General features: G+C 42.3%; 1 protein-coding gene across 2 annotated transcripts in view; it reads right to left on the bottom strand.

Annotated features, from left to right (window-relative positions):
- Window positions 1-12,197, bottom strand: part of LOC109860348 (talin-1) — a 42,948-nt gene extending 30,751 nt beyond the window's left edge. Inside the window, exons 1-2 of one of the 2 annotated variants that reach the window (XM_020439381.1) lie at window positions 12,085-12,197; window positions 3,270-3,425 (exon numbers count right to left, since the gene is read on the bottom strand). The gene's annotated coding sequence lies outside the window, so the exon portion shown is untranslated. The remainder of the gene's footprint in view (window positions 1-3,269; window positions 3,426-12,084) is intronic. The other variant, XM_020439384.1, reaches the window with a different exon arrangement.
- Between the last annotated feature and the right edge of the window lie 9,695 nt (window positions 12,198-21,892).

Consider the following 21,892-nt stretch of genomic DNA (forward strand, 5'->3'; position numbering starts at 1 on the left):
AAAAAAAAAAAAAAAAAAAAAAAACTGCAAAAAATATCGCGCAGTAAAATAAGAACAAATTTACGTAATTGAAAAATGTCAAATGGCGAGTTTGAGCAATATTATTTTTTCACGTGTCGAAAGCGTTAAATGTGTTCAATTTTCACGCGTGGTTTTTTTTTTTTTTTAAAAACCAGTTCTCTGCGCAAGCTCCAATCTAATCATTTTCTCAGATTACGAAGAGAAAGATTCGAAACAGGCTCGTGCGGAGAGAAACACGGAGGGGTGAGACGAGGGCGCACGAAGGGATGATAATGTGAGTCTGCAGGCGGGAGGTCTCCTGCGATGGGAGAGAGAGAGAGAGAGAGAGAGAGAGAGAGAGAGGATGGGGAGTGTCACTCAGGAGCACGACGTGTAAGAGAATGGTCACCGTCCCGGGGGGTGAATTGAGATGTACAGGCAATTTATGCAGCGAGCGCCACTCACGTCCGGAAGCGGCGGCGAGCGGCTGCTGACCATAAACCGCTTGCAAAACATCGCCGTGCTTTTTTCTCGCAACAAAACCAACAAAAAAAAAAAATCAAACTCGAACACCGGGGAGTAGACCGTGAATTTTCTGCGCACAGCTGATGCGATATTTTCGCCATCAGCGTCGCGTTGGGTCGCGTTGTCGCATTATTACAACTCGATGAAAATGTGTTTATTTTGTTGACGCGGTCGCAGCGCTCGTACGTGTGTTTGTGCATTAAAAAAAATGAATATTGATTTTGTAACAGAATGTTATTGCGATTCTCGAGTGTTTCGAACCTACGTAATTAATTAGGTTAAAATTGTTTTTAGATAAAAAAACAAATATATGACGTTAAGTTTTTGTTGCGAGATTTGTTAAGCGTGGAAAGTTTGGTAAAGTGAAATTTGTACAAGCCGAACGTCTTGTTGTAACAAAACTCGACGAGCATTTGATGCATTAATTAAAGCTCTATTGGCGCTAAATGGATTTAGGAAGCTTTCTGGTGGGACACCCGCGTGCATCACGTGTTCTCTTGCTTCGCAATTGTGACGGAGGAAGTGACGGAAAGCCGAGCGCGTTGATGGCAGTGGGGGATGGAAAACAGAGGATGGCTTTCGTCCGAGATGAATTAAGGATCTACCCCTCAAAGTGTCTCTCTATCTTTCTCTCTCTCTCTCTCTCTCTCTCCTTCTCTGCTTTTCTTTTTGTTCGTCATGTCGCGCTCCGGCGAGCTCGTGCGTACAAAACTTGCTCCGTATATCTCTCTAGCCTCCCCTCTCTTCTCTCGGCCATCAACCCTTATCGTGGTGGCGTCAATCACTCTCTCCATATACGGTGAAACTTATCGTTCGATTAATCGGCCTGACAATGCGCCTGTCGATTCGAGTTACCCTCGGACTCGCGCGCGGTCAGTCCTCGAAAATGCAACGCTCGTCCGACAACGATTTACGGCCGGAAAAGTTTTATGGCTGCCAATTATACGAGGAGAAGATCCTCTTACGCGAAATTGTTACGCGACCGTACCAAACCAGTAGGAAGAGAGGTTTCATTACCGTTTTAACAACGTTAATACACGGTGCGCGCGTTAAAAGCAAACGTTCGCCGACGCGAGATGCGCGTCGAAAACAATGGGATAAATATCTCTTCGAAACAAACGAAATTTTGAAACTCTGTCACGTCAAAGATAAGATCGTTTCCTCTCGCTTACGTTACATCGCGCGAGTGTGACGTCGCGCGTTGTTGTTTTTAAATTAAACTCGAATCTCCTCGAAAATTGTCGCTTGTATGTTTGCGGTGTATAAAAAAAAAAAAAAAAAAAAAAAAAAAAACCAGAAGAGAGACGTGAAAATGTTGTATTTGCAAATGGTGATTCTCGCGCGCGGAGAGAAACGCGCGTGAAAACGGTCGCGATAACAAAAGTTACGACGATCAAAAGTGGCAACGAATGTCATACGTTCAACCTGTCGTATAAATCTACACGCGAGTAGAACAAGTGTTGTCGGGACTCGAGCTGGTTGTTTGCAGTTTTCGGTGTGTGTCAGGCGGCTGCTAACACGCTTGTAAGTTCGGCGCCAAAATGTCTGGACCATATAACGTACTTCGGGCCATCGATATGTTCGCGCTACTGCGCGGAATTCGAGTGTCCCGAAAATTTTCTCTTTCTCTCTCTCTCTCTCTCTCTCTCTCTCTCTCGCAATTTTTACTCATCAATCCACGACGCGAATTGTTGTCGCGCGCGTTACTTGCGTCGCAAATTCAAATGCTGAACTTTTTCATCCGTGAAAAATAAATATACTGACGTGAACTCGTTTTGAATTTCTACACAAGCAGAAAATAAGAAAAACGATAGAGAGGGGAAAGAAACGTTTTTTGACGAAAGAGAGAGAGAGAGTTGGTTTTCACTTCTTACGTTAGCAAGAGTAAACAATTTCGCAACGTCGATACACGTGTGTTCCGAAACGATCGAAGATGAAACGGACAACAGACATTCGGCAATGAGCGCGCGACGTCCGATTCCCCTCCCCCTCGCCCCGTCGACACAACCGCTGTCGAATTCGGTCCAGCGGACAGATGCGCAGATTGCACGAACCGCAGAATGGAGATTAAAGATAACGCGAGGGGGGAAGTCGCGAGAGCGAATTGGTCAGATGGAGACGACCAAACGTCGACGTTTAACGCCATTTGCCGATGAGCCGTTCAGTCGTTTATTCTTACACAAGATGGATATCTTTTAACCGCAACGTTCAGGCAACAAATAACAAAAATCAAAATAACGCCTGTTGTTTATTGAAAAACAGAGTTGGCCTCGATTGAATAATACAGGTGCAGCGCGCAATTATCACGTCCTCAAAGTGATCGCGCTCACGAGAAGAGACGCGCCTCTTCTCTTTTCATCCCCCCTCCCCCCCCCTACATCCCACGATCCCAAAATGCCTATTCAAATTTTACGGGCCACATTGGTCGCAATTAAGTATTATGTTTTCGGGCTTATGGCCCAGAAATATTCCATATTGAGCGCGAGGCGAGGAAAACTCGCCCCGGAAACTGGAGATAAATTCGGGATCTTGCAAGGGGAAAGGGAGAAACGGGGAATTCACGAATAAAACGGAGGGAGTAAGTTTATGGCACTTGCGTGGGGCACAGCAACGGACATTTTCACGATTCGTCTGACTCACGCCGAAGAAGCGACGAAGGATGCGGCTCTTTTACGAGGTTCTTCTTCTCCTCGTAGAAAGTGAGACGATTTACGTAAACCGGAAGTGAACGCTTTGCTACTTACCACTGCTTCGTCGTTGCTGTTTTATTTATTTTTTTTTTTTTTTTTTTTTTTTCACGCCAGTTGCCTGATTTGTCTTCCTGGCTGTGTGCACGCGCGATTACCGATATCCGCGTTTTTATATTCCGTTCTCGTCAATCAATGGTCAGTTGTGCATATCTGAAATTCGATTGAAAGCAACGAGATTATGAGCACACGTTCACAAATAAAAGTTCAATCTTAATCTTAAATTTTCTTTTTTTTTATCTTATATGTATATTGCATCAACAACGTTTTCAATCTAAAATACGTAAATACATTATTTTTTTAAGAACTCGGATCTTTAATCATCCGAATTACACAATGAAGCTCTCTCGTTCCTGATTAATTATGCTATCTAAATTCTACCCCAAGTTTCTTCCGAGTCTTCATAAAGATCTAGATAACTACGCGGGGAAGAAGTTTTTCCGCGAAACACTGCCTTGACTTAACCCTCGCGAACACTCACGGAACGTGGCCCGGCACGTGTCGTCGCGAGAAAAGAGAGAAATAAAAGTTCCAAGAACGATGTCGTGTGCTGGAAGAAAAATTCTCGACGACTTCTTCTTCGAAAGAACGATGGCCGGCGCGAGAAGAAGAGGGGAAGAGAGAACGGCGCCTCGAAGATTTTCGCAAATTTCGGACGCGCCGAAACCGAGAGAAAGAAGAAGGTAAAGAGACGCGAAGGGAAGCGAGATCTCGACAGAGAGAAAGAAAGAGACGGGGAAAAGCGGGGAGAGACACGCGAGAGAGCCGAGAGAAGGCCAGAAGGGGGTGAGAGAGTGCTGGCGGCGTTATGGCGGGCGCCGAGGGTGGCGCCGCGACGCTTTGGCGCCTCCGACGCCGAGACGCTCCACTGATGCTGGCTGCATGTAACCCACGCACACATCCGCACCCTCTCGTTCCGCGACTTTGACCCTCTCCTCTCTCTGCCACCCCCCGGGTCCGGTACACGTAATACGCGCAATGAGAGTTCGAGATTCTATTTCGCACACACACACACACACATACACACACACACATGCACATGCACATGCACACATGCATACATACACGCACACACATGTACACACGCCCCTATCTCTCGTCACCGCGGTTGTCCTAACCACCGCGTATATGGACATTCTATGCAGAAGGAGGCAAGGCAGATAGGTGAATGCTGGAGGCGGAAGGGTAGAGGGATGTTAGGTGTGTGCACTCCCCCAGAAGCGGAACTGGAATCCATTCTCGACTTCGGGGATGCGGAAAGCCGAGGTCACTCGTCTCACCGACGACAACGGGTTCGAGGGTGTGGCACACGTGTCACATGCGGGGGTCCCATCTATACTATTTGGGCCGTATTCCCGCATGAAATTTATCACGTCCCGCGAAACGAAAATAGGACAAGATGGATCGTTGTTGACATCTTAAGTCCCTCGCGCATCGTCGCTTCTTTATAATAATTAGAAAAAAAATCTGCAAAGCGATAACAAACGCTCGCGTACATCGGAAGATAAATCGATGTGTAACTTACGTGCTCGTTTCGTTCGAAAAGCTGCTAATAAAAAATTGCATTTTTGCACGGTACAACGCGCGATATTTTTCACGTTGGAAAATAAATTGAAAAGAAAAATAAAAGACAATTTTCTCTCGACGATTTAATTGAGGATTATTTGGTGTGTATAAAAATACTCACACACTTTTTTTAAAACTTCTGTTATGTTTTTTTTTTTTTTTTTTTCCACGCAATTACAGTAGAAAAATTTATTTGACATTGCTTGCTCGCACTCTTGCCGTATATACAAAATTAGAACCAAACGACCAATGATCCGTCGATAACCACAACATCGCGTATTTACAGCCGCCGGAACCGTTGTAATTTTGTAAAGGCGGAATCGTCGCGGTGATAATGTTCGATTGTGACCACATGTCGGGATTTAAGCGATATTAATTACACCGCGATATAGCGGCGCAGGTAAAAGATCGATGCTGCCGCTTTGACTATTAATTAATGAACTACTCTGTCCCCAAATTTCTTTGCGCGATTATTAACGAAACGCGAGGGAGGAGTCTCTCTCTCTCTCTCTCTCCTCTCTCTCTCTCTCTCTCTCTTTCTCTCTCTTTCTTTCTCTCTACATCTGCGCCGCTCTGAAATTCTCTGCAGCAAGCGCGCGTATATAATTGAGCGCGCGGTCGTTCGAAATTAACAAGTGCGTCAATTACGACACATGCAGAGCGCGCGATATGTAAACAAGTGGGCGATTGTATGCAGTCGCTGCCTTAAATTATGATACGTATTACGGACACACGACGAACGATGACGAAATGAGTATCGTATTACGACAACCGAGAACGAGACGGCAGAGAGAGAGAGAGAGAGAGAGAAAGAGAGAGAGAGAGAAAGAGAGAGAAATTGAGTTGCGACTTGCGGAATTTATATTGTACCTACCGCGCTTCTAATCTCGTCCGCAAGGAAACTTGTCTGAAATGTATTTTCTTAGTTACACATGGCATTCACTTCGCTGATGTCTCGTTAAACTCCACCAGAGCGCGACGTGAGGATAAAATTCAATATTGTATTTTCTGGCGAAGATCGATGAAATAAAAACACCGCAACTACTACTATTGTTTTATTGTAAAACATATAGTTTTTCATAGCGTTACGAAATAAGTTCAATTGAACAATTAATTGAAGAACAAGCTTCAGACACAAAAATTGAAATAATACCCGGAAGAACTTCTAGTTTCGTTAATTCCACGTTCGATGGACCACGGCTTCTAGATCTATTTTAACTTTTTGTGAACTGACATGGATCTCCCAGACCCAAAAATTACGCATCGATGTCTCTAGTAAAAATTAGTTTTTTTTTTATCGACGCAAAATCGGTCAAACTTTCGATTAAAAAAAAAAAAATTGAAAAAAAGAAGACTTTTCGCGGAGATGTTTAATTTTAAAGTCACGCGGGTCTCACAAACCCAGTCAGTCCAACTAGTATCTTTGAAATCTCACAAAGGATCAATTTTCTAGGTCTATTTTTAATTTTCAATTGAATAATTTTATCACTAGATAAAACCACGAGAAGAGAGAAAGAAAGACCGCGTATAAAAGCTGCGCATAATAAAAAATGCAGAATTAAAACTACAAAGAGATGAGAAAAAGAGAGAGAGAGAGAGAGAGAAGATGTCCTTCTCGGCTCGCTCGTTACCTGACAAATGATTTCGCGTAATATGCCGCGGCGAATAATGCGCAATAAAATATCTCGATCGTCGTAAAAATGATACAAGAGACAACTAATAAAGTGCCGCGCCGTGCCAGTCGTAACGTATAATCCTGTAATGGGGTTGTTGCACACGTAGGTTATGCGAGGATCATAATGGTCATAAATCCAATGAATCGTCCTGTCCCGCGCTGCCTCCCGCGCATCGGTTCGTGAAAGATCCTCGTTCGCCGTAATGACTTGGCAGGTTCGCGGGATGAGAGAGAGATTGTTACGAAAAGCGTAATGCAATCTGAATTGCAACACGGCGCAAAAAGCAAATTCTTCGTGATACTCGACAAAAAAGAAAAGTACATGTAACGTGTAATGAAAATTTATTCCCTCATAGATGTAATATTCGTCACACAAGTCAAAGTTTTCGAATTTTACGCGCGATAATTTTTTTCACACACTTCTCATAAAAGTTGTTGTAAAATTAATTCGGACAATTGGGGCTTCAAAATTTATCTTTTAATTTGTTATTCCACTTAAGCGGATCTTCAATTAATTAAAATTAATTTAATAACTAATAGATTCTCTCGTTTCGAGAGAGATGACGACAACATCGTGTCGCGTAGAAACGTGAGAGCTATAATCTAAACTCGAATTTGCAAACATTTTTGCACGAATTTACATAATCTCGCAAAAAGTATCTCGATATGAAGTTCTTCGAGTTATTCCCGCGACGATGACAACGACGACGACGACGACGACGACGACGACGACGACGACAACGACGATCTTTGTAATATCATCCGAACACGCTGACAACACGTAAAAGGGCAAAATGGTCGAGTCGACAATACACATCGCGGTCGCTACAATATCCATCCCCCGGCGATCTCTCCACGTCCGGAGATCGATCGCGCGCGGTAAAATCTCCTAATAAGTTCGGTAAATATCGGAATTATATTGTTATTTTTATGTTTGGCGCGTGCGCGTCCATTTGGAAACGACGGCGCGGAATGGAAGGTGTCTCGGAGCAGAATGTAAGGATAATCCATTAGACGCGTTGTAACCCAAAACCGCGCAAACAAGGGTGGTCTTGGATTAAATGCGACGGATGAACGTGGGGAGAAGAACGTCGCTTTGCCTTCCCGTCTCGCTCGACGATCTTCGCCGTGAAGAAAAATCCTTCTCAAGAAATAAAGACGCGTCGAAGGACAGGTGCGCAATAAACCGACACCCAAAGCGCATGTCTAACGACGAATTTGCGACGGGAAGAGAAATACACGCGTTATCGAGAAATTCGGCCGACGCGTGAATGTGAAAGATTTTCCTGAATCGGCGGGAAATCCGTCCGAGACACATTTCTTGTCCTGAAATATTCTTTCGCGAGATAATACGAGAATATTTTTTTTCTCACGGAACCGACTTCTATTTTTTTCAGACTTTTTAAAAAAGAAAACTTGAAGATTCTCCAAAACAAGGACTGAAACAAATAAGTGGAGGTAAGTGCGAAATTATTTAAAAGCGAATTGTGTTAAACCGATAATTTTAGAAATTGTGAGCGACGTGTTTTTTTGTCATCGCGCGTCGCATCGAAGAATTCAATAATACCGTCGAGTGACCGCAGGGTACGTGCTGAAGGAGTGGAAAAGAAGTGAGCCCTAACGAGGGACAAACAGCGCGCGGATACTTTTCTCTACAGAGAGAGAAGTCGGGAGAGAGTCGAATGCCCACCGAGCGCGGCTTTGTTTTCCATCAATCCGTGCTGCATCTGGATTTTCAAACAGGAAGAAAGGAATCGATCGAACCGCGCGACTGAAAGCGGAAAATTGCAAAAAAAAAAAAAAAAAGAAAAAAAAACACCGAGCCGCACTTTACGGCAGCAATTAAAAAACGTTCCGACAACTCAATTATTTAGAAAATATTTTGAACATTTTGCGACTCTCTCACAGATGTTCCCTAAATAAACAATAATAATGTAATATTCAAAATATACATTTTCGCTTCGCGCGCGCGCGCGCGCGTGTCCGTGTGCGCGCATATACACCACACGCGGCCTTCAAACGTACTTTTATCAACGAAACGCCACCCGAGCGCAGCATATCCGCAAAGCGCACATGCGTAATCTCTCTCTCGTGGCGGCGATGACGCCACGAGTTCGTTTGATTACGCGTCATTCTCGCGTGCATAAGTCGGTCGTCTCCTTCGCGCTCCATTACAAATCTTCGAGGAAAATGCGCACGCACGCAGACTCTGACGTACGACGTTTGTGCATACGTGCGCGTGTCCCACGCACAAGAAGAGAAGAGAGGGTCGTGATACTAATTTTGAATCGTTCGGCATACGACGACTGCACGCGCACCGTACACACGCACCGGACGCACGACTATTTATACACGGCTTATGTACCGGAACTGTACTTTTTTTTTTTTTTTTTTTTTAAGCGGGCTTCGTCGCAGACGGCGACATCGCCGAGCATCGTCGGGGATACGATCTCACGAACGACGCGGGTCGAAGTCAGTTTTCTCCGATCTTCGATCGGCGTCTTCGGCAAATCGATTGTAATTATATTAAGAAGAAAGTTGAGTTTTTTTTATTTTGCACAGAAAAAAAAATCTTAGAGTCTCGAGTGCTGACGTTGAATTGTTTTCAACTCTCTTTGTTGTCCGAAGGAAGATGCAAAAACGAAACTAAAAATGCGATGCACGAAACGAGTGCGATCGGTTTTTCTTCGGAATTCGATATTTTTAAGTCGGGCGTGTCAAGACTCGTACAAATATTGTAAAAGCGGAACTGTGTCATTTTGCAAAAAAATCGTTCGCAAGAAAAATGACAAGCACGCGCTCGCGCGAGTTTACACGTGATGTCAAGTTTTAATACGTTTGCACAAGCTGATGAGAAAACTCGCCGCGCGCAGTAGCATATATTTCGATGGATTGGCGTAGTAGTCCCGTACGTTTTACTACTTTCTAAGCAAACGACACGTGCGCGTGTTCAGTTAAACAAACGCGAGTTTTCTGTAAGCGATGAGAGGTGGGTTTTTGTTTTTTTCATTACTTCGTATTGTGTTCCGCTCGTCATAAAAAAAAAAAAAAAAAAAATATTCCCGCGTGTCATTCACCTGAAATAATATTCCTTCGTTGCAATTATAGCCTAATAAGCGTTGTAATTGCGAGGGATGTAATTTTTGATTAGTCTCGCAGCGCCGCATATCAAGACACGAAAACGCGCTTCCATATCAATGGGGGCCAGTGTATTTGGATAATTGGGTGCTCAAATGTCGTGCACGTGATGAATTCGTAAATTGAGATTTGTCGCCGCGCTATATATCGTTTCAATTAACGTCGCTTTCAATTAAGTCGCATCACGAAGCGGGGGAATACAATGCAAATAATTATTCATTAATCGTTTCTTTTAACGAACTCTGTTGCCTTAAAAAACAAAAAAATTATTGTTTTTGTCACGGACAAAAGTTTTGCTATTGCGCGGCCAGTCACGAACAATTTGTCGAGTCCATTGAATTTTTTGTTGGCGCAACAAAACGTTTTTTGTTGGCAAAACAAAAATTTTCCAACAAGCTTAATAACTTTTTCTCGCTATTCTAGCAATCTTTTTTTTTTTCATGTAACGACGGGAGACACGAACACGAATAAACGTGTAATATTCGAAAAAGTAATAAAAAAATTATATATATATATCCGACGCATTTGCAATTGTTTTTTGCAACGTTCGATCCGGGAAGCGTTGAGATTTGTCAATCCGTTCAAGCGTGACGGGTTTGATAGACTTCGTGGTATATATGTAACCTCGATTACACGTTGCTTTTTAACATAGGCACACACATGTGACGCGATTATTCGCGAAGCAGCGAAGTCGTCGAGAGATACACAGAAAACAGAGAAAATTAATCGACTCGGTGAAAGCGTCACCTTCGAAGTCATCAAATTAAATAAAAATACAGAAACTGGTTTGTGCTGCAAACTTTGAATTAAAGATATAGGAAAAAAACGCGTGATTTCACACTCACACAGACTCGGCAAAAATGCTTCGATTCTTTGAAAACAAATTCATCATGCGGTGTATTACGAGATATTGCGTGTAAAATGATTCATAAGAGTAGAATCAAAGGAATTCTGTTTGAAAATTGATCTTGAACATTGGTTGATTTCAATCTCCATTTTAATTCTATTAAAAAAAAAAAAAAAAAAAAAATAGTAAAAACAGTCCAATAGGAGTTCGAATACAGTCGGTTGTGTGTTTTTAAAAATTTTTTATTATTACGAACAGATTGCAAATGTTTCGACCGGGAAATACAGTTTTTATCAATACAATGTGTCCATATATACACACACACGCGCGCGCGCGCGCACACAAATCAAAAATTAAAAAAAAAAATACAATCAACCTTGTTCAAACTCCTATTGGCCTTCATTCATTTTTATCTTTTTATTTAATTTAAAGGCCCATTATCATTCCTGATCAATTTTCTTAATTGCATCATAATTCATTTATCCGCAATTGAATATACCCGAGCAGTATAGTTACATACTGAGCATGTAGATCGTATTTTGCATGAACAATACGCATGAACAAAAACAAATTCTGCTCAACCAGATATTGAAAATGAATTCGATGAAAATGTAAATAAAAGTCGTTACACCAAAGCTCTATTATACGTGTATATATTTGTAATTCTGAAAATTTTTGCCGCGCGAAAGTGGAAATGTTGACAAGCGCGAGCGAATTTTAGTCTCGTTTTTTTTTTTTTTTTTTGCGCCCTAAATCGAGCATCAAGAATAATAGATCGAGAACAATCAAAAGGAAAAGTTCGACAGAATTTGGAGTACAGCTGTGGCTTGCTTTTCAACAAGCTTGAGAAAAACAACTCGTCGGGGACGAGTCATCGAGTCGCGACACACTGGTGTGTCGAAGCGAGCCAAGATTTTCGCTTTCGACAGCATGCCGAGTTTCCCTATTTAACGTTCTCTCGTAAGGTCTGCTTATTGATTTTCTAGAAGCCTATTGTTTTGGCACGTCGCGCATTTAACCGAAACGAAAGCCAACCGGATATCAATAAGAAGGCGAGAACCTCGCACGCACGTACACACAACACACCTAATGCAGATACACACACGCACATGCATGTTGTGTGTGCGTGTGTACACACAAGTCGCTCGTACACATCGTCGCGAGAATTGTTACATTGCGACGACCTGTCAACGGCGCTCGTCCGTGTGTTGTGATTCATCTCTATTTCGGGAGAGACACGGACAGGTCCTGCTACCCGCCGTCGGCACCGACGTCGTCTGGTCGCGTTTTTTTGAGGTTAGTTTCGTTCGCGATTACGCGATCTCGCATTCGACGGCGAAACTTGAAGTGACACGAGAATTACATGACAGAGACGGGAAAAAAAAAGTCTGCACGAGGCGATTTAAAAGGATCGCGAACGTGCACGGTCGAGCGGAGATACGCGGAGATCGGCATCGAGGGCAGCAGCACGCCCATCAACCGTAATAAGGAAATCACGGCGCGCGGAAAAATCAATATTAGACAGCCGCGTGTTTTAATCGCCCGCCGGCCGAATTTGCCGTTGCGAGTGTCGGGTCGGTACTCACCGCGACGAATATCCATAGATGCGCGACCGGGTCCGTATCCCGTCGCACGAAATCAATTTATCACTTTTCGGAGCACACAGGCACTACGTCCGATACACTCTTGAGACTCGGCCGTTCCCGGTTCCGTCGTTCCTGTCGTTCCAGCGCCGACGACGGGCCGCGGTGGCGGGCGGGCGCCAGTGCCGGCTCGAACGGAAACGCGAGTGGCACTTCGCGCGGTGGCCGCCCCAAGATGTCCGATTGAATTTGATTTTTTTTTAAAAAAAAAAAAAGGATGTACGAAACATATGAGATTAAAAAACAAAACCTTCTCAACGGGAACAAACTTATATTAATTTGTATTAATTAATCATTACGAGAAGTATATCTGAATACAACGGTGTTTCTCAGGGCGTTTAAAAACAGTCTTGATAACAAGTTTTCTCGTCTAAATTTTTGATTTTGATTATATTTCGCTCTCTTCGTGCACGCGTGTTTCAAATATTTCGAGAAACTTTAATTCTGTCCTGTCGTTTTTCGAATTGTGCTTTTTTTTGGGATAGTTTCACCGACGTCGAGAGAGATGATTTTATCGCGGACTGATTTAATTTCCTCGCAATGTTCTTTTTCTGCGCTCGTTAAAAACAACGATATCCTCCGCGAGAATATATTTTTACTTCAATTTTGTGTCAATAAGAATCGACAAAGATTAACAGGTCAAAACTGTATTTGGAAATATTCAATTTATTAGCTCTAATCAGGTGGCATCGAGCGCGATGTGCACATCCCTTTTCACGTCGATGCAAATAACCGATCTAAACAAACGCGCGTCTCTCTCTCTCTCTCTCTCTTTCTCTCTCTTTCTCTCACACCAAAAATACCATCTCCAAAATCCATAACCACCAGAAAGCGGGAGTTGTTCTAAATTTACGGCATTTAGAATGTAGAGACGAATCTGTCGGCAAATTCATGCGGCGTTGAAACAATCAACAACCATCGTTCATCAGTAAAAATAACGATTACGCCAGAGTGAGCTAAGTAGAATGGTTTGTCACCTTGTAACAAGGTTCCAACAAAGTTTTTCTTTCTAACGTGTCTCTGTGTTGTCGACAGAAATAACAAAAACTGTTCTTTTTTTCTAGAAAAAAAAAAAAAAAAAAATGGTGCAGGCGCAATGTGCCGCGCGGATTATTTAATACGCGACTTCGTTCGCGAATAAAAAAACGCACCGGAGTCGTCATCTCAGACTGCACTTTGATCTGTGGATGCGATCTCTTTGTACGCGCACACACGTGCCGCGGGGGTTAAAAACGCCGAACTTCCTACAGCGAGACTGGAGCAAGAGAGCGAGACCGCGCCAAATTTGGTCATGCCTGTCTCCTTCCAGAGAGAGGCCGCAGGCTCTCTCGTAGTACGTAATCCAAGCAATACGAGCTGCTTGACACACGAGAAACGCTCAAAGTCTTATCGCATATGCGACCTTACAACACCGATAACGGCTCTTTTTATATTCCGTTTGGAAAGCGCAAGTTTTTTCTGAAAAGTTTTTTTCCTTATCGATCGCAAAAACATAACGTCGGTGAAAATAAATTCTTCGCGCAATTTGTAATAATGCGTCACGCGCGCGACGGATGTTTTCGCGGAAAACAACTCCGCTAATGTCAGACGTGTGTATCGTCAACTATTATTCGAATTTGTGTTCCTGCTTTGTTTTCAAAAAATTGAAAACCATGCATATTCGAAACCGCATCAACAAAGCATTATTGCGTAAAATAATGACAAGCGAACTCGGAGTGTTATCGTTCGAAATTTATCTCGAGGAAGTGGCCGTGTACATTTCCTTCTGTGGATAGAAAACCTTCAACGAGATTGTCTTATCACTTTGTATCATGAATGTACCGACAGGATCATCAATAACAATGCGTGTGTTAATAATTCCGGAAATTTCTACACGCATCGAAACGAAACACGAAGCACAGAAACATTCTTTAACAACTAGTCAGGAACAATCTTTAATAAAACTTGAAAGATATAAGACGAAAGATATAACTCTTATTCGTTAAAAAAAAAAAAAAAACATAAATAACAAACCATCGTTTTATTTTTTCCTCTTTCTAATTAAAAATAAATTTATATTAATTTTTCGTGAGAAGGAAAATAAACAAGTAAAATAAACAAGACAAATGCGCCGTATTCCAGTCAACTTTTTGTTTCACACACACAGTCATTCTTTTTTTTTTTTTTTTTTTACTTTACTGTCCTTTACTGCTATTGCGTTTTTTTTTCATTAAAAAAAAAAAGAAACAAACTATCTAGGATATTTTTGTGAGAAATGAACGGCGCAAGTCCGACTGTGGGGACACACATTGATGCGACGACGCGAGGTCCATACAGATGGGCCGTTGTAACGACGCTGCGGCAGGTCACGTGTCGCCGACGGAAGAACTGGCAAAGAGCTAAAAAAGGAGAAAAGAATGCAACGGCGAATCGTTACGCTACTCAGTCGCCCACGTTAACGTAATTCACTCGCTCGCGCATTCCGCGCGTGCCTGCCGCGTCGGCGTCAAAACAAGGCTGATTTTCCAGATGTCGTTCCCCTCTCTTTTTTCTCATTCGACGCGTAGGCGCGCTTTCAACTTTTCATTAACACCTGCGGAGGTTGACGGTAAGGTGTACAATAAATTCTACAAAACACTTTTTCAACAAACTGATACGCGAAACTGATACACGTTAAAATAAAACTGTTTACAAGTTTTTCTTTTGTTTTTACTAAATTGTGTACGCGCATGACGAATAGAAGCGAGACAGAGAGATAAGATCATGTATACTACGTCACTATCTCGCTCAAGTTATTAAATTTCTTTCTCAAAGTCTCTCGTTATAATATTCCATAGACAATTACTCGATATTTCTGTTGAAATAAAAAAAAACATACTTTGACGCACACGATATATAGCGTGTTTTGCCGCGCGCGCGCGCACGCGCTACTTCCACATTCTGAGAATTAAATTATCCTCTGGAACAGCCAGAGTATGAGAATCAAATTTCAAAGCGCGCATCTTCGTGAATCAAAACACCGACGCAAGACTCGGTGTCTTCGCTAAAATGGGAACAAGGGAGAACCCATATAAAACGAGATGCGTGACACACATATCTATATACGGGACGCGCGATAAATTTCCTTTTATCGTTCTCCCGGCATCGGTGCCAGGAGAACTAAAACGAGCGAAGATAGAAGAGGGAGATGGGGCTGGACGATTGCCAGTGAGAGAGTCACGTTTTGTACAATACAAATTTTCATCCCCCGTTTACGGGGGATTTTACCGTACGGAGGTGAAGATAGACTTCCGGCGCCGCGCGCTTGCAGCCACGTTCTACTACTTTACCGACCGACTTTCGCACGAGTAATTTCCACGTGGTGCTACCTACGTGATAACACAAGAAGTAGAAACAACGTTGGTCTAAACCACACTTCGACGCGCACACGCTTTTTTTTTTTATTGTACAAAGATATAATTTTAACCCCTCGTGGACTGAATTTCAAAACAACCTGCTGGTTGGACTGATTGGGTCTGTGAGATCCACGCGCGACTTTAAAAATTAAACATCTCCACGAAAAATCAATATTTTTTCCATTTCTTTTTTGAATCAAAAGTTCGAACGATTCTGCGTCTATAAAAAAAAATTAATTTGAAAACTCTCTAGTAGCTTCGAAGATATAAGCGTTAAAAAAAAAAACTAATTTTAACTAGAGAAACCGGGGTTTGAAAGTTTTGACTGAGTCTCTGTCAGTTCACGAAGAATTAAAAAAAACTTCAATAAATGTTTCTCTAATTTTTTTTCTTATCTGTCGCAACTTGTAGAAGTCTTAACACAAAACATAACTAGATTTCTCTATTTTATTTCTAATTCTTTGAATTTTAATAATATTTAAAGTATATAAAAAAGTACATAAAAAAGTAATTTGTATTAAGCTAATTAGGATTTAGAATATATTTTGAACAAATTAAGTGTGCTTGCAAACATTTTTTGTGACACACATATTTGCGGATGAATAAACTTCTTATTTACTTGATATTTACTTGAAATGTAATATATAGCATTTTTTTCTGCGCACGAGTCTGCGTGTGCGTTTTCTACGGAAGTATATTTCCGCAAATTTTCCTCATTTCTCGCAGAGCGAAACGCTAGGAGTCAATAGACGAATCCGTTTGTTTTCTTCGATTAAGTGTAAGGGAGCTCGAGATAACTCATTTCCCCGCGCGCGAGATGAAAATAATTCTTTGCGAAGAGACAGCATCAAATCTACTCGGTAAGCGATAAAATTTTTCTGGAGGGAGCTCGGGCGAGAGGCAATGAGAAAAGTTTCCCATGGCACTTTGTACACATTATATCACGGCGACGGAACGTAATACGAATGGCGAACAGCGATACTCGAGGAGCGATAGATTCGTCCAGAAAGAAAAATCGAGATCGTCGAGACTATCCGTTTTCATATTTATTGTCATCTTTATTGCATCCTGAAGAATCGGTGTTGTCTCTCAGTTTGGTGTTCGAGCGAGTCGCGCAATACGAGCGAGTGAGAAACAATTTGACAGAAACATTTCAAAGCTTTAACACTGCCGGGCAAAACGTTAAAAATTAATTTGCAACTCTTGTGAAACTCTCGAAAACTTTTGTTTACTTGTTACTGTCGGAAAAGCTTACTAAAGAGAAAGAGAGAGAGAGAGAGATAGAGAGAGAGAGAGAGAAACAAATTTGTCTCTTTCTTGCTAATAACCTCCGGACATAATCGATAGCACGAGAATAATAAAAATCGTATCGTGAGGAAATAAAATTTGACGACTTCCTTGCGTATCGGAGGAAGTTACATCTCCACTATTAAGACGATGGTACGGGCCTCTGTAAAGAAGCGGGCAAAGAAACATCAGGAAGCGGGGACAATGAGGGAGGGGCGAAAGGGAAGAAAGGTAGATTGTCGGGACGTCGAGCGAGAAGAGAAGACGAGATTTTATGGAGGAATCCATGGGTGCTGCGAAACTAGCGGCGGTAACCATAAAAAAGCCAGGCGCCCTCGGGACCGGGACGCGACGGGATAGGATGTGTTTTGCCAAAAGCTGGGAAGCGTCGCGACGGCGCCAGGGGGTCTGGAGCCAGTGCCCCGGGCACTCTCTCCCTCCTTTCGCGCTCGGTTCCTGTCAATTCCGGGCAACTTCCCATCCCCCGGGAAGCTCGCATCACCGAAAACTGGTCCGATCCCGGCGACCGCGCCAACATTTTGCCGTTCTCGTGCGCTGATTACGTCGTTCACGCTTAAGTGAAACGGACACGGTGCGACTATGTCTCCCGAAAGACGTTTCGCGGGAGAATTTCGCGAGCAGAGAGATAAATTTTGTGATCCTTAATTAACATTAGATAGAAAATTACACTAATTGCGTTCCTCCAACGCTGCGGTAACCGACGGGAACAGAATAATAACTTCGTAAAACGAATATATATATATTTTTTCGAGAACGTTAGGTCACAGAAGCTTCTAGAAAATTAAAACTCGTAAAATTTAAATCTTTAAATGTTAGTTTAATATATTTATTTTTAGATAAAATTTTAAAATTCACTTTTTTATCATTTTTAATCTGTCTCTTTCTGTATCTCTCTCTTCTCCCTCTTTTTTTCTACAATATACACACACCACGTACCGAGCAATTTTTTGTATAAAATAAAACATCTGTCTTTGCAAAAGAGTTCGAATAAAAATTTGCCGCTTTATGTGTAATAATAACTTTATATTACAAAAACAAGACAAATTTGAAATCGCGTGAAGAAAAATTGTTTCGCTCGCAGAACGATGTTACAGCAGAGGATCATCTCTCCGTCGAGATGATTTATCGTCGGGCTGACATCAAGCCGCGGAAATAAATTCCGGAATAAATTCATTTCTGTGAGAGGTTTCGATCGTTCGTAGCTGCGGCTGTCCCGATAGCGTCTATTTCTTCGAAAGGTTTCTCGAGAAAGAGAGAAACGAGAAGACACGGGAAGCAAATATTTTTGCTCCGAGAAGCGGTTACTGCCGAGAGTTACAACCGCGGATATATTATCCCGGGTTCTCTCGCGGCGCGAGAGAAAGGCGCGAGTTTTGTCAGAGAAGTGTCAATAAAAGTGAACCAAAATATTTGCATCACGTCGACTAAAAACAGAATGCATTAGATGTTTTACAGCGTAACTAGCTGTGGCGCGAACATCGAGATGTTTCTACCTCATATAGTTTATGACTTGTTCTCCCCGCGGTAAGAGAAAAAGGGGGAGGGGGCATCGGTGCGCGAATACATCGCGAAGCCCTTTAACAAGGAGAGGACAATAGAACGAGCCCTTATACGCGCAGTCGAGGATGATTTGACAAATTCTCAATTGTGTACGCGGGGGAGGGGAGGGGGGTTGTCAGGCGGAAGATAGCGCGCATCGAAATCACCATAAAAAATCGTCTGTATCTAATGCGTGCGGTCGTACGACCGCGTACTCTCTCGTAGGGAATTAAACTGCGATCCAATCTTTCTTCGTGCAATCTCCATGTTATTTCGCGTTTTCGATATAGAAGTAATTGGATTACGTGCACGAATTGTTGAAAGGATTTTTTTATCACGAGAGACACGAAGTAAGTTAATTCGATCGTTCGCTCTTTTGGCAGTTAACGCGCGTTATCCCCTGTAGGTGTGATCGTACATAAAAAATTTTAGAAACTAAAATTCTACAAAATGATCGAAACTTTAAAAAAAAATTTCAAGAAAAAATAAATCAACAAATAACGCGCTAGAATAATTTTATTTTCTCTTGAACGCGCTAACGGATTTCAATATTGCAAAATTTTACGCGAAGAAGATTGTTGTGACGTCATTTGTGTCGAAGTAGAAATTAATTAGGTCTCGATCTGATTTCTGTCCCCTGCCTTAGACAAGACCGATACAAACGACGGATGTTAGAGGGTGCGCGAAGGCCCATTTCTCGAATCCGACGACACCCCTGCTCGACGCATCCGGGATCCGGTTCCGGTGGCAATTTTTATGCGAGCGCTCGCGAAAGGAAAAGCAAAGGGCGAAACGGTGATGATTCCACGGAATCTGAAAAATCAGTCGAGCGAAAACGACGAGCACGCACAAAGAGAGGGGTCGGCCCGACGCTGCCACGAGAAAGGGAAGAAAAACAGTTATTGTGCGTGGAAGAAGGGCCGGAAAGAAAATGGAGCCGCCGAAACGATACGTCGTCGTATCCCGTCCGCCCTCAGAGCAAACCGAGAATCACGGAGTGTCATTTGTCAGATCGTAAGCGAGCACGTGACGCTCGCATGAAATTTCTTCGCCGGAAATTCGCTCGTTTGCTGGACAGAAGCGATGATGCGAATCCGAGTTGCCATTTTGTAAAGAATTGCGTGTCTTTCGAAAAAGTCGAGATTAAAATCCTGACAAATATCGATCACCGTTTTTCAAATAAATATCAAAAACAAATCGTTTTATTTGTCTATTATTTTCTGAAAAATTTTTTTTCAAGTAAATAATTTTTCAAAGCATAGCGCAGTTTTAATATCGCGTCTCTCTTTAAAATACGTTTGTTATAAAATTTGTGTATAAAACCATTCTCCGAATTTAAAAACGACAAATGCAATACAAATATAACACATCGGCAAGAAGAATAAAAGGATTCGATGTAGAGACATTATGTCTGTGCAGACATTAGCGAATCAACCTGCTGACTGAATTTATGTTGGTGACGAAACACAGGATACCCCATTCGCTTTGAGCGAAATAGAGCCCCCGGGGTTAATTAAATCAGCGATAATCGGTTCGCGCTGCCATTCGTCGTGCCATTAAAATTACAATCTCGATTTGGCGCACGTGTCCTCCCATAATTTGTCTCGTTGAGTTAACAGTCGTTTAAAGAATCAAGTATCGTTCGATTTTAAACGCGCATTTCCGCGATTTCTCTGTCGCTCAGGAAAGAATGTAATATAAAACGGATCGGGGATTATAAATAAACACGACGATTCGAATGATTTGAACTTTTTAATCGTCAAAAAATTGCTTAATATATGGAGTACATGTTGTAGAAAAAGAAAGAAAAGAGAGAACGAAAAAGAGACAATATAAAAATATGTAAAATTAATTTTAACCCTTCGCGAACAGACAATTTTTTGCGAAGATATTCGAGTATTAAAATCGCGTGGGTCTCACAGACCCAGTCTGTCTGACACCTCGTAGGTCATTTTTGAGGCCTGTCCGCGAAAGTAAAGCAACTGTGAAAAATACACAAATGTATGTGTGTGTGTGTGTAAATTACTGCGCAGGTACGTAACGTTTGCATAGAATTTGATGTTATTCAACAGCGACGACGGAATAAATGGCAATAAAACGTTAGTTTAACAAGCCTCCGGAGGCTTACAAGGGAAGTTAACGGTCGGTGCGAAAGTTACGACGAGATACGCGTTAACTACCGGGGTACTTAACTGTTCCCCTCTCACATCCACACCCGCTCCCTCCTGACATTCAAATCGCAGTGAACATTTGGCCGTGCGGTGCATTAGTCCTGGTAGACTGGATATGTGCAACGAAGGGATGTGCGCGCGTGTAGTATATACCGGGTGCGGACTTAAGTAATGAACAACGCGCACGAGGGAACGCGAATATATTGCATTACGAACGCCCGCGTGCATTTGTGCATGCGTGCGTTGTCGTCCGCGCTTCCAACGAGAGAGATTTCGTTGATTCATAATCGCGAAAAAGCACGTGATGTATTATAACGCGCAGCCCCGTTCATTGTGTTAGCTTTTTTCACGCGTTATAAAAATTAATGTAGAAAAAAAAACAATTTAACGACACGGAAATAGATTTAGTTGGAAAACTAGTTTTTAATGTGACAAAACAAAGTTACTTTTTAAACAAATTAAATTTTTGTACATTTTGAAGTAATATATAATTTCAGTAATATATATCGCGCATAAATAAATTAATGCAAATCGAATTGACTCGTCGCTAGAACGACGGGGGGATATGAGTTCAATCGGCCGCGAATTCTCGAGACCGACGGTCAGTGGCGTTACAAATGGCGGAAATTCCGTCACACCATTGCGTCGCATTTTCACGAGGCCCGCGTCCAATTTGTACAATATATGACCGAGAGATTTCCCTCTTCCGCGCTCGCGCACCCCCATAAATTTATCCTGGAAACCACATAAACTGACCGACGCGTAAGTGCTTGCGATGCATTCACGTGCTCTCGCACAGAGACACGACCCTTCCGTCGGCCTAGACAAAAGTTATTTACCCCCAAAGTAAGACAAGCTAGCTGCTGAATACGCCCATGTCGAGGGTAAAGGCTAGAGTATACACACGGACTATATCCCCTTCGCCGGACCAAGGAGAGCACCGTCCGATTACCGCCTAAAGTAGCTCGATACTTTTCTCTTAAGTGGTGGCTTAATTTTGTCCGCGTCTGTTTTTCCCGCAACGTGCCGCATCACCCTCGTGCCGCTTTGACCCTCTTGTGCACTTGTGTCGTGCATTTTGGAGCGCAAGAAAAATATCATTATATGTTAATTAGTTCTGGACTCCAAGGTCTTCTTTTATTTGTGCACGCGTTAGAAGTAAGTTCATATTTAAAACAAAAGGGCGGCAAATAAAAAAAAAGCAATTTCAAAGAACAGGAGATTAATGCGACAGAACACGTGATGCAGGAAATCGCCTGCACGTGAAACTAAACTGCGCGTATCAACAATAAAAAAAAAAAAAAAAAAAAAAAAAAAAAAAAATCGGAAAAACAAAATATTCGAAGGTAAAAAAAGCGG

This window comes from Pseudomyrmex gracilis, unplaced genomic scaffold (genome assembly GCF_002006095.1).
Source record: "Pseudomyrmex gracilis isolate BER0280 unplaced genomic scaffold, ASM200609v1 scaffold_7, whole genome shotgun sequence".
Classification (NCBI taxonomy): Eukaryota; Metazoa; Arthropoda; class Insecta; order Hymenoptera; family Formicidae; genus Pseudomyrmex; species Pseudomyrmex gracilis.